Source organism: Ursus arctos, chromosome X, assembly GCF_023065955.2.
Source record: "Ursus arctos isolate Adak ecotype North America chromosome X, UrsArc2.0, whole genome shotgun sequence".
Classification (NCBI taxonomy): domain Eukaryota; kingdom Metazoa; phylum Chordata; class Mammalia; order Carnivora; family Ursidae; genus Ursus; species Ursus arctos.
In genome coordinates this window covers 103745961-103754067 of record NC_079873.1, presented here as the reverse complement: position 1 = coordinate 103754067, position 8107 = coordinate 103745961, and positions in this window count along the sequence as shown.

The window sequence follows — 8107 nt, the reverse complement described above, 5'->3', positions numbered from 1 at the left end:
ACAGCTTTGTAGTACACCTCGAAATCCGGCATTGAGGGGCGCCTGGGTGGCACAGTGGTTAAGCGTCTGCCTTCGGCTCAGGGCGTGATCCCGGAGTTACGGGATCGAGCCCCACATCAGGCTCCTCCGCTATGAGCCTGCTTCTTCCTCTCCCACTCCCCCTGCTTGTGTTCCCTCTCTCGCTGGCTGTCTCTATCTCTGTTGAATAAATAAATAAATAAAATCTTAAAAAAAAAAAAAAAAGAAAGAAAGAAATCCGGCATTGTGATGCCCCCAGCTTTGTTTTTCCTTTTCAACAGTTCCTTGGAGATTCGGGGTCTTTTCTGGTTCCATACAAATTTAAGGACTATTTGTTCCAGTTCTTTGAAAAATGTCATCGGTATTTTGATCGGGATAGCATTGAAAGTGTAGATTGCTCTGGGTAGCATGGACATTTTAACTATGTTAATTCTTCCGATCCATGAGCATGGAATACCTTTCCATCTTTTTATGTCTTCCTCAATGTCTTTTAAGAGTGATTTATAGTTTCTAGAATAAAGGTCCTTTACGTCTCTGGTTAAGTTAATTCCAAGGTAACCTATGATTTTTGGTGCTATTGTAAATGGGATGGGTTCCCTAATTTTCTTTCTTCGTTCTCGTTATTCGTGTACAGAAATGCAACTGATTTCTGAGCATTGATTTTGTATCCCGCCACGATACTGAATTGCTCTATAACTTCTAATAGTTTGGGAGTGGCTTCTTTTGGGTTTTCCATATAGAGTATCATGTCATCTGCGAAGAGAGACATTTTGACTTCTTCTTTGCCGATTTGAATACCTTTGATCCCTTTTTGTTGTCTGATTGCTGTTGCAAGGACTTCTAGTACTATGTTGAATAATAGTGGCGAGAGTGGGCATCCTTGTCGTGTTCCTGATCTTAAGGGAAAGGCTTCCAGCTTTTCCCCATTGAGAATAATATTTGCAGTAGGCTTTTCATAGATGGCTTTTATGAGATTGAGAAATGTACCTTCTATTCCTACACTCTGAAGGGTTTTAATCAGGAAAGGATGCTGTATTTTGTCAAATGCTTTTTCGGCATCGATTGAGAGGATCATATGGTTCTTGAGTCTTTTCTTGTTGATATGATGTATCACGCTGATTGATTTGTGAATATTGAAGCACGCTTGCATCCCAGGTATGAATCCCACTTGATCGTGGTGGATAATCCTTTTAATGAACTGTTGGATTCTATTAGCAAGTATCTTGTTGAGGATTTTGGCATCCATATTCATTAGGGAAATCGGTCTGTAATTCTCCTTTTTGAGGGGGTCTTTGCCTGGTTTGGGGATCAAGGTAATATTGGCCTCATAGAATGAGTTTGGTAGCTTTCCTTCTGTTTCTATTTTTTGAAATAGCTTTAGGAGAATAGGTATTATTTCTTCTTTGAATGTTTGGTAGAATTCCCCAGGAAAACCGTCCGGGCCTGGAGTTTTGTTATTTGGAAGGTTGTTTATCACTGACTCAATTTCTTCATAATTAATTGGCCTGTTTAAGAAATCAATTTCTTCCTGTTTCAATCTTGGTAGTTTATAGGTTTCCAGGAAGGATTCCATCTCTTCAGATTGCTTAGTTTATTGGCATATAGCTGTTGATAAAAATTTCTAATAATCCTTCCAATTTCAATGGTGTTCGTCGTGACCTCTCCTTTTTCATTCATAATTTTAATAATCTGGGTCCTTTCTCTTTTCTTTTGGATAAGTCTTGCCAATGGTCTGTCAATTTTATTGATTCTCTCCAAGAACCAGCTTCTAGTCCTGTTGATCTGCTCTACTGTACTTCTGGTTTCTGCTTGATTGATTTCAGCTCTAATTTTGGTCAACTGCTTCCTTGTGCATGGATTAGGCCTGTCCCTCTGTTGCTGTTCCAGCTTCTTGAGGTGAGAATATAGAAACTGCATTTTAGATTTTTCTATTCTTTTGAGTGAGGCTTGGATGGCTATGTATTTCCCCCTTAGGACCGCCTTTGCAGTATCCCATAGGTTTTGGACTGTTGTATTTTCATTCTCATTGGTCTCCATAAATTGTTTAATTTGATTTTTGATTTCCTGGTTTATCGAGTCATTCCTGAGCAGGATGGTTCTTAGTCTCCAAGTGTTTGAGCTTCTTCCAAATTTTTCCTTGTGGTTGAGTTCCAATTTCAGAGCGTTTGGTCTGAGAATATGCAGGGGATAATTTCAATCTTTTGGTATCGGCTGAGACCTGTTTTGTGTCCCAGAACATGGTCTATTCTTGAAAATGTTCCATGGGCATTAGAATAGAATGAGTATTCTTTGGTTCTGGGGTGTAGTGTTCTATATATATCTAAGAGGTCCAACTCGTCAAGTATGGCATTCAAAGCCTTTGATTCTTTGCTTAGTTTTTGCCAGGGTGTTCTGTCTATTTCTGAGAGTGGAGTGTTGAGGTCCCCTACTATTAATGTATTTTTATTTATATGTCTCTTTATTCTGGTTAAGAGTTGGCTTGTGTATCTTGCTGCTCCCCTGTTGGGGGCATATATATTTATAATTGTCATATCCACTTGTTGAATACTTCCTTTAAGAATAATATAGTGCCCTTCTGCGTCTCTAACTATAGTCTGTAGTTTAAAATCCAGTTTATCTGATATGAGAATTGCTACCCCAGCTTTCTTTTGAGGTCCATTTGCGTGAAAGATGGTACTCCATCCCCTTACTCTCAGTCTGAATGCATCTTTGGGTTCGAAATGAGTCTCTTGTAGACAGCAAATGGATGGGTCATTTCTTTTTATCCAATCTGCAACCCTGTGGCGTTTAAGCAAGAATTTAAACCATTAATGTTAAGACTGAGTACTGAGAGATATGCTTTTAATTCTGCCATGTTGTCAGTAAAGTCTTTGTTTGTATTGGCTGTGACTTTCTGTTTTGTATCACTCTTGGGGCCTTTTTACTTTTATAGAACCCCCCATAATACCTCCTGTAGGGCTGGTTTCGTGGTTACGAAATTGGCTAGTGACTGTCGATTCTGAAATGTCTTTATTTCTCCATCAATTCTGAATGACAGCCTTGCTGGATAAAGGATCCTTGGCTGCATGTTTTTCTCTGAAAGAGCTTTAAAAATGCTCCCCCAACCCTTTCTCTCATTCCAGGTCTGTGTAGACAGGTCTGACGTAATTCTGATGCCTTTGCCTTGGTACGTGAGAAATTTCTTTGCCCTGGCCTCTTTCAATACTGTATCCTTGGATCTCATATTTGCGAAATGCACTATGACGTGACGTGGTGTAGGTCTGTCATGGTTGAGCTTGGGAGGGGTCCTCTCTGCCTCTTGGACACGAATTTTTGTTTCCCTTGCTAGATTAGGGAAGTTTTCAGCTACAATTTGTTCAAATATCTCTTCTAGACCTCTGTTTTTCTCCACCCCCTCGGGGATGCCGATGATTCTAACATTGGATCATTTCGTTGAGTCAGTAATCTCCCGTAGCCAACATTCGTGGGTGTGGATTTTTTTAAGACCATCTTCTATTTTTATTTTTTCCTCTATTAACCCATCCTCCAATTCACTAACCCTTTCCTCTGCTTCCGTGACCCTGGCCGTCAGAGCCTCTAGTTTTGCCTGCATTTGGCTCATAGAATTTTTAATTTCTGTCAAATTCGCTCTCATTTCCACCCTTAGGGATTCTATATTCTCAGTAACATTTTCCTTAGTACTTTTTTCAAGTCTACTCATTATCTTGACCATTGTTACTCTGAATTCCATTTCTGATAATTTGGTTACATCCATATCCGTTACTTCTGTGGCAGAGGCCACAGACTCACTGTCTTTTCTTTGCTGGGGGGGGGGGCTTCTCCTTCTTGTCATTCTAATGAGGAGAGGTTGCGGGGTTGTCCAGAGCCCAAAATTATTGACTGGGTCCCAGGCCGTGCCCCTTGTTTTATAGGGATCTTAGAGATGTGGGCTTCTTCTTTAAAGATTTTATTTATTTACTTATCTGAGAGAGGGAGACAGACAGTCAGCAAGAACGGAACAGAAGCAGGGGAGTGAGAGAGGAAGAAGCAGGCTCCCAGCGGAGGAGCCCGATGAGGGACTCCTTTCCGGAACGCTGGGATCACGCCCTAAGCCTGAGACAGGCTCTCAATGACTGCGCCACCCAGGCGCCCGGGTTGTGGGCTTCTTGATTTTTCAGCCTGCCTTCTGTGTTCTGGGGGAGGGGCCTGCCGCGCCGATACTCAGGCAACCCTGTTTGGTTAGAGTCTCCGTGTCCCCTGCGAGGGAGGATGGGGATGGGCACTCTCTGAGCCGGTATTTCCAGGCTTTTGTTCTCTGGCGGCTTTCCCTGGTGGCCGGCTATGCCTCTTCTGAGGGTCAGAGCAGCAGAGGCTGCATTGTCACAGAACAGAGGGATTGCGGCCCGTTCTCCACTGATGTTCTGGCCACTTTAACTCTATTACTGTTGGTGCTGCTCAACCCTGCAGCGTCCCGGGATGTGCGCACCAACTCAGCGTCCCTGCCCTCACTTCCAGGGCTGGCGTGTCTCTGTCCTTTGTGTTTCTAATGCCGCCAGCCACCGGCCGCCCTGCAAGCTCCCGGGTCTCCCGGTCTCAGTCTATGCCCGGTGAGCACACCTCCGGAGTTTCATGAGAAGCCTGGTGGCGCGCGCACCCGGTTCAGGGTCTCAGTCTGCTGTTTGGCAGGTGCCGACCTCGAGTCTGCCCGCTCCCCCGTGCAGGTGGCCCGCCAGCCGCCAGCTGCCCCGCGCGCGCTCCGGGAGCTCCCGGTCTCAGTCTGGATCCCGTGAGCACACCGGGATTCCGGTGTTCCGGGAGATGCCTGGTGGTGCACGTTCACGGCTCACCGGTCTCAGTCCGCTCTCTCGAGGGTGCCCTCTGTGAGTCTGCCCGCTCCCCCATGCAGGTGGCTGCCGCTTCCCGGCGCCCGAAGGCGGCGGCTCCCTCCCCCTTCCGTTCATCTTCCGATATCTGTGCGCGGTTTCACAGCTCCCCTCTTCGTACCTCAATACTCAGCGCTGGAGATGTTCATTTGTAGAGATCCAGATGTATCTTCCTGCGTCTCAGGCTGATTCCGTGGTTATTTAGGCTGGTCTGGTACCTATCCAGCTCGACTCAGGGGACCGGTTGAAAAAGGGGTCCCCTACTCCTCCGCCATCTTAACTCTTGACCCACATTTATCAGAATTCTTAACGCTTAGAATCCTTAGTTTCTAGTGCTTAGTTTCTTGCTAACAAAGTAGCAGGCAATTGTGAACTTTATTATATCAGTATTCTTTAGATTAATAAATTTATGAATACATTTCATGATTTCTAGAAACATATGTTTTTCATAATACTATATTTTTAATAAAGCATGAACCAAGTCTACTAATGGAACCAAATTTACTTTCCATGTAATGATAAGAGGAAAAACTCTCTAAGGGCCTGGTATAGAAAGGAAGCTATTTTAGGTTCCTTTTCAATTCAACATGACTGTATATAAACTTTGTTCAAACCGAAAGCCTGGTTTATGGCCCACCACAAATGCATTGTACATCAGCTCTGTGAATGAGTAGCCTAAAGAAAAACCATCTTATCCTTGAGATATCAATTAATACTCCTACTCCCTACATTCCCTTATGATAAATCTCATGATTCCTGCCTATGTGCTGATCTATAATCTTTTGAGCTTTTACAAGATGTAAGAAAGTATACAATCCTGTAAAAGCTGTTCATTCTCCAGAATACTTTCTTCCATGTGAAGAGCATGTTTCCCAATTAGCAGTCCTAATTCGGGCTCAAATAAAACCTTTCACCTTTAGACAGTCCAAATGTTTATTCAATTTGCATAGACATTGGTAAAGTTTACAGGATATCAGAGTACCTCACCTGAGAACACCTGGGGGTCTTCTTGAACTGGGCGCTCAGTATTAGCAAGGGCCCTTTGTGCCCCTTCAACTTTTCAGCACCTCACAGGTGTATCAGGTGAGAAGGAACACAGTAATTAAAATAATTCAAGCTACAGTTTTATTTATTTATTTATTTATTTATTTATTTATTTATTTATTTGACAGAGAGAGAGAGCACAGCAGGGGGAGCAGTAGGTGGGTTTGAGGGGGAGAAGCAGGCTCGCTGAGCAGGGAGCCCTATGCGGGGTTCGATCCCAGGACCCTGGGATCATGACCTGAGCCAAAGGCACATGCTTAACAATTGAGCCACCCAGGTGCCCCAAGCTATAGTATTTTCTGACCACAACAGAATTAAACTAGAAATTAATATTCTGGAAAATATCTGATTATTTGGAAAATAAATAATACCATTCTTTTAAAAAAAAATCCATGGGTCAAACAAGAAGTCACAAGGGAAATTATAAAACATTTTGAATTAAATGAAAATGAAAATGCATCATATCAAAATATGTGAGGCAAACACACAACATGCTTGGGGAAAATTTATAATAATAAAAGCTTATATTAGAAAAGGCAAAAGTTTTCAAATCAACAATCTAAAATTCCAGCTTAAGAAACTAGAAAAAAAAAAGCAAATTAAATCCCAAAGCCAAGAGAAGGTAAGAAAATATAAAGAGCACAAATCAGTGGCAGATGAAACAGAAAAACAATGAAAATTAATGAAACCAAAGCCTGACTCTGAGACAAGAACAATATTTATAAACCTCAAGACAGATGGATCAAGAAGAGAAAAAGACATAAATCACCAATGTAACAAAGGAAGGAGAGACATTACTACAGTTCTTTCAGAAATTAAAAAGGATAATAAAGGGCTATTTTGAAAAATTTTTGCCAATAAATTTGATCAGTTAGATAAAAGGAAAAATTCCTTGAAAGATACTACTACTGTTCACTCAAGAAAAAGCAAGCAACCTAAATAGTCCTATGTCTACTACAGAAATTAAATTCATGGTTAGAAACCTCCAAACAGAAACAACAACATCAGTTATAAACAAACTCTTCCAGAAAATATAAGAAACACTGTCCAATACATATTGTTATACTACCATTACTCTGACATTACTGGACAAAGGCAGCACAAGTAAAATACAGACAAATATTGTTCAGAAACATAAATGGAGAAAACCTCAACAGAATGTCAGTAAACTAAATCCAGCAAGTATAAACAAAAATACATCAAGATCATTGTAGGCAGAATAATGGTCCCAAGAAGATGTCCATGTTCTAAGCCCCAGAACCTGCGACTATATTATGTTATATGGCAAAAGAGAATGAAGGTTTCAGATGGAGTTTAGGTTCCTAATAAGGTGACCTTAAAATAGGGAGATTATTCTGGATTTTTAGCGGGCCTAAATGGATACACAAGGATCCTTAACAGTGGAAGAGGGAGGCAGAAGAGTCAGTGTCACAGGGTGCAATACGAGAAAACACTAGACTGGCCATTGCTAGCTTTGAAGATGGAAGGATTTCATGGTGGAAGTAATGTGGGAAGTCCCTAGAAGCTGGAGAAAGCAAGAAAACAAATTTCACCCCATGAGCTGCCAGAAAGGAACACAAGCCTGCCAACACCTTCATTTTATCCCAGAGAGACCTGAATCAAGCTTCTCTTCTACAGAGATGTAACAAAATAAAATTGGGTTGTTTTAAGCCGCTACATTTGTGGTGATTTGTTATAGCAGCAGTATGAAATTAACAGGGGATTTAATGGGTGGGACCAAGAATTAAGGTTGAAATAATCCATCACGAAGTACCATTCACTCTCTCCGAATTAAGAACAAGCCAAATTGGCTGCTAAATGGAGAAGCAGTGGGAATAATCACCCCTTTTGTAAATGGGTCTCATATAATGAGTTTCAATCCTTAAGTGCCCCCCGTTTTATATTGGGCCAAATTAACTAGAATAGCCAAAATAATTTTGAAAAAGAAAAACATTGGAAGACTTATACTACCTACTTTCAAGACTTACTATAAAGCTACAGTAATCAAGGAAGTGTGGTATTGGCAGAAGGATAAACATACAGATCAATTGAACAAAATAGAAGAGAGTCTAAAAAGAGACCCAAAATACATATACTCAATTGATTTTTAACAAAGATGACAAGGTATTTAATGAAGAAAGGATAGTATTTGGGACAAATAATACTGGAACAAGTGGACCACC